Source organism: Vombatus ursinus, unplaced genomic scaffold (genome assembly GCF_900497805.2).
Source record: "Vombatus ursinus unplaced genomic scaffold, bare-nosed wombat genome assembly UNPS02014945.1, whole genome shotgun sequence".
Classification (NCBI taxonomy): Eukaryota; Metazoa; Chordata; class Mammalia; order Diprotodontia; family Vombatidae; genus Vombatus; species Vombatus ursinus.
The window spans coordinates 22,313,416-22,319,415 of NW_020954723.1; positions in this window are offsets into that span (position 1 = coordinate 22,313,416).

Sequence of the window (6,000 nt, forward strand, 5' to 3'; positions counted from 1 at the left end):
AAGGACAAACAACAACTTTATATGGCAGAGGGTCCAGTTTTCTCCCCATCCTGGTCACCATCCTAAAGTTTTTACAGTGGTGCTATTCTACAGGTGAAATAGTAATTTAGCACCCTGCTAGATCATAAAGCTAATTTAGTGCAAAGATTTTAAATATCATGCTTCACAAATACACCCTTTCTAACTTGAGCATTTTTTCAAAAAAGATAATCATGGTAACAGTGCTGTCTCTTGCATCCTCAAAAGATGCCACAGCCTCTTCATATCAGTAATCTGTGAGCTGGAATCATTTTCTGTCAAATGCTGGATAATATAAAGGCTGTTTGATTCTTCGCAACTTCTATCATTTTTTCCTCTTGTTCTTCTCTCTAGGATAAGGCAGGATAAATCTAATCCCTCTCCCTGGAAACAATATTTGAAGACAGCTAATGTGTCACCAGGGCAGCTAGATAGCACTGTAGATAGAGGGCCATGTCTAGAGTTAGAAAGACTTATCTTCCTGAGTTCAAATTTGGCCTCAGATACTTACTAGCTGTGGGACCCTGAGCAAGTCTCTTAACCCTGTTTGCCTTAATTTCCTTATCTGTAAAATGAGCTGGAGAAGGAAATGGCAAACCACTCCAGTATCTTTGCCAAGGAAACTCCAAAATGGGATCACAAAGAGTTAGACATGAGTGGAACAACTCAATAACAACAGTGTGCCCACCCAAACCACTCAGTTTTCTCTTCTCCAAGTTCAACATACCTGGTTCCTCTAAGCAATCTTCAAATTATACAGACTTAAGATCCCACATCATGTTCATTACCCTGTTCTGGACACTCTGCAGTTTATCAATGAACTTCCTAAATTAGGACACTTAGAACTCAACACTATCCCCTAGATGTGCTCTGACCAGGGCAAACTACAGAGGAACTCTCACCTCCTTGTTCTTGGAACTATGCCTTTCTTTCATGCATCTCCAAGATAGAATTTACTTTTTGGCTTACAATCACATTGCTGATTCAGAGTAAAGCTAATACTTGGTCCAGAAGGAAATCAGACTCATTCATGACTTTGGTTTTGATATTCATACTCTAAACAGTCACCAACAAATAACTTCATCACTTTACTATTCTTTAGTAATTCAATCAATAAGCATTTATTAAGCATCTACTATATACCAAACAGCGGGTATTCTTTGTATCCTGGAGATACAAAGACAAAAATGAAATTGTCTCTGCCCTGTTGATATTGGTTTATATTGTCAGGGGAAACAATACATCCACATATAAGTAAATTTAAACTTTTTTGGGGGTCTGAACCTGTATTTTCACTTGTTCTGGGATCCCCCAATGAAGTCACTCTCTGTGCTAATGTAAACCAGCAGTTGTACTATATGTAGCTAATAGTCTTAGAGCAAGGGTGGGGAACCTACAGACTTGAGACCACATGTGGTTTTCTAGGTCCTTGGGTGCAGCCTTTTGACTGAGTCCAAGTTTTACAGAACAAATCTTTTAATAAGGATATTTGTTCTGTAAAGCTAACACCCCAGAGTTGTCTGGGGTATTAAAAGGTTTAGAGACTTACCCAGGGTCACATAGCCAGTATGTATCAGAGGCAGGATTTTAACCTGTGGTTTCTTTGCTACAAGTCCAACTCTCTATCCTCTACATTATGCCACCTCTCTTATAGAAAATGTGTAAAAAGTCAATTTGTCAGAAGTGGTATAGACTAGAAGCTGTGGGGAATCAAGAAGGATTTATTTATTTATTTGTGTAGGAGGTTCCCTTAAAGAAAGCTGGAGGCAAACATGAGGATGAAGTGAATTCCAGGTATGGGGAACACAGCCTACACAAAGTCATGGAGAAAGAAGATAGAATGGCATATATGAGGAAATTAGACCAGTTTGACTGGATTGTAGAGTTCATGAAAGGGAGCAGTATCTATAGCAGGGGTTGGATCAGGTGATCTCTGATCAATTGAATCCACCCATCCCACTTGTTGAAATTCAAAAGAAATTATTATTTCTCTCATATTAATAGCCAAAAATTAAAATTGGGGAGACCCCAGCTTTTTTTCTCTATCCTATTTCCTTGTCCAATCCCTCAAAGACTGATGGAAGATAGGATTAACATTTTCCTCATTTTGGGTGTTACTACCCTGACTAAATCAGACTTCTAATCTAAGGTGAAACTCCCTTCTGCTCAGACTTGGATGGGGGCTAAATTCTTTGAATAGATGCCCAAGGCTGGGAGTGGTCTGGGTATAGGGATGGTCTCTCTTTGACATGATGTCACTCTCAGTCTCTTATTGTAATATTCATTCTCTCATCAATTGTTAACCAATCAGAGTTTATTGTCACTCTCAGGAACAACCCTCTTCCATGGGCATATAAACCATAAGCCCACAGCTGCCATGATTGTCTTTGGCATTCAAGAGTGCCACAGACCTCCTTTTATTAAAATGCTGGCATTATTAATAAAATGACTACCCAGAAATTATGTCTCTTGAACTTTTTAAACATCATCAATTATAAGATATAATGAGCAGATAACTGAAACAGTGAGATATTAAGGTTTTGTCTCTTTCACATTTTGAGTGGGTATATTCACATCTTGTAAAGGACACAAAGCCTTGAGGAGCTCTTACCTCGAGTGACCTATCTGCAGATTCTGAGAGGTACAAACCAGGAGTGGCCCTTGTCACCTTGACGACTCTTTTAGGAAGTGTAAAGAAATTCCTCCTTGAATTAGAATTGCAGAGCAGCAAATCATTGGATCAGCATTGATCTAGAGGACCAGCCACATCCCTGGTGGCCATAAAAATCAAGATCAGTTTCTGAGAAGAGAATCATTTGTAGCAGTCAAGAAGAGAAACTTCTAAATTAAAACCATCTATAGTCATATGAAAAAATGCTCTAAATCACTACTGATTAGAGAAATGTGAATCAAAACAACTCTGAGGTACCACATCATACCTATCAGATTGACCAACATGACAAAACAGGAAAATGATAAAGGTTGGAGATGTGGGAAAATTGGAACACTAATGCATTGTTGGTGGAGTTGTGAATTAACCCAACCATTCTGGAGAGCAGTTTGGAACTGTGCCCAGAGGGCTATAAAAATGTGCATACCCTTTGACCCACCAATAGCACTTCTAGGGTTGTATCCCAAAGAGATCATAAAAATGGGAAAAGGACCCACACATGCAAAAATATTTATAGCAGCTCTTTTTGTGGTGGCAAAGAACTAGAAATTGAGAGGATGCCCATCAATTGGGGAATGGCTGCACAAGTTGTGGTATATCAATGTAATGGAATACTATTGTGCTATAAGAAATGATGAGCAGGGGCGGAGCCAAGATGGCAGAGGAAAAGCAGTGACTGTCTTGAGCTCTCTCCCAAAGCCCTCCAACTATCTAAAAAAATGGCTCTAAACAAATTCTAAAGCAGCAGAACCCACAAAAAGACAGAGTGAAACAAATTTCCAGCCAAAGACAGCCTGGATGGTTGATCAGAAAGGTATATCGCACTGGGCAGGGAGAGGAGCACAGTTTGGTGTGGGCACGCAGGCCAAAGTGAACCTGGAGCAGGCCTCAGAAGACTGAATCATGGGCAGCTGTGGTGGTTTCCAGACTTCTCAACCCCTGAACCCCAAAGATAACTTAGAAGGTCAGTGGGAAAAGTCTGTGACTGTGGTGAGAGAGGAGCTAGGTCTCAGTCGCAAGTCTCGAGCATAGCCAGGGGCCATGGCTTTTTCCTGAGCTTCCAGCCCACAGACTGAGGGGGAATTGAGTGGCTGATCAGAAGGGGATTTCAGGGATCTCTTTGCCAGTGCTAAGCCAGGAATCTCTTGCTTTACTGGTACTTGGATCTGGGTCACAGTTCTGAGGGGCGGTCCTGGGGCAAGGAGGAATGCTGGTGTGGTGGAGCGTGTTGTGGTGGTAAAGAGAAAACAACTCGCCCCTTATCATACCACCTTGGAAGAACTGAAAATTTACAGGTCCCTAGAAGTACCTCTGAAAACAGCTGTACAAACCCCTGAAGCTTGGGACAGTATACTCTTCACATTGGAAGCAGACTTTTACCTTAACAGTTTAAAACTCAAGTAATTGGCTGGCATCATGAGTAAGCAGCGCAAAAAGAGTCAGACTATATTATCTTACTTTGGTGACAAAGAAGATCAAAACATACAACCAGAAGAAGACAACGAAGCCAAAGCTCCTACATCCAAAGCCTCCAAGAAAAATATGAATCAGTCCCAGGCCTTGGAAGAGCTCAAAAGGGATTTTGAGAAGCAAGTAAGAGAAGTAGAGGAAAAACTGAGAGTGATGCAAGAAAATCGTGAAAAACAAGTCAACAGCTTGCTAAAGGAGACCCAAAAAAAACACTGAAGAAAATAACACTTTAAAAAATAGCCTAACCCAAATGGCAAAAGAGGTCCAAAAAGCCAATGAGGAGAAGAAAGCCCTAAAAAGCAAAATTAGCCAAATGGAAAAGGAAGTCTAAAAGATTACTGAAGAAAATACTTCCTTAAAAATTAGAATAGAGCAATTGGAAGCTAGTGACTTTATGAGAAATCAAGACACTGTAAAACAAATCCAAAAGAATGAAAAATTAGAAAACAATGTGAAATATCTCATTGGAAAAACAACTGACCTGAAAAATAGATCCAGGAGAGAGAATTTAAAAATTATTTGACTATCTGAAAGCCATGATCAAAAAAAGAGCCTAGACATCATCTTTCAAGAAATGATCAAGGAAAACTGTCCAGATATTTTAGAACCAGAGGGCAAAATAGAAATTGAAAGAATCCACCAATCTCCTCCTGAAAGAGATCCCCAAAGGAAAACTCCTAGGAATGTTGTAGCCAAATTCCAGAGTTCCCAGGTCAAGGAGAAAATATTACAAGCATCCAGAAAGAAACAATTCAAGTATTGTGGAAACACAATCAGAATAACACAAAATTTAGCTGCTTCTACATTAAGGGACCACAGGGCATGGAATATAATATTCCCGGAGAGCAAAGGAGATAGGATTACAACCAAGAATCACCTACCCAGCAAAACTGAGTATAATCCTGCAGGGGAAAAAATGGTCATTCAGTGAAATAGAGGGCTTTCAAGCATTCTTGATGAAAAGACCAGAGTTGAATAGAAAATTTGATTTTCAAATACAAGACTCAAGTGGAACATGAAGAGGTAAACAGGAAAGATAAAATCATAAGAGACTTTTTAAGGTTGAACTGTTTACATTCCTGCATGGAAAGATGGTATTTGTAACTCATGAGACCTTTGTCAGTATTAGGGTAGTTGGAGGGGAAAAAATTATATGTATGTATGTATGTATGTATATATATATAGATATAGATAGATACAGGGCACGGGGTGAGTTGAAAATGAAGGGATCATATCTGGAGAACAAAATTAAGGGGTGAGATAGAAATATACTAAGAGTAGGAGAAAGGGAGAGGTAGAACGGGGTAAATTATCCCAAAAAAAGAAATAGAAAAGAAAAGGCTCTTACAGTGGAGGGGAAATGGGGGAAGGTGAGAGGGAATGAGTGAATCTTATTCTCATAGGATTTGACTTAAGGAGGGAATAAAATACATACTCAATTGGGTGTAGAAATGTCTTACCCTACAGGAAAATAAGAGGGGAAGGGGACAAGAGAGTAGGGGAATGATAGAGAGGAGGGCAAATTGGGAAAGGGAGTAATCAGAAGCAAATACTTCTGAGGAGGGATAGGGTCAAAAGAAAGAATAGAATAAATGGGTGAGTGGGATAGGATTAAGGGAAATAGAGTTAGTTTTTCACAACATGTCTACTATGGAAGTGTTTTGCATAACTGCACATATATAACCTATATTGAGTTGCTTGCCTTATCAATGGGGGTGGGTGGGGAGGAAGGAAGGAAGAAAATTTGGAACCCAAATTTTTAAAAACACATGTTTAAAAGAAAAATGTTTTCACATGCAGCTGGAAAATAAGAAATACAGGAAATGGGGTACAGAAATCCA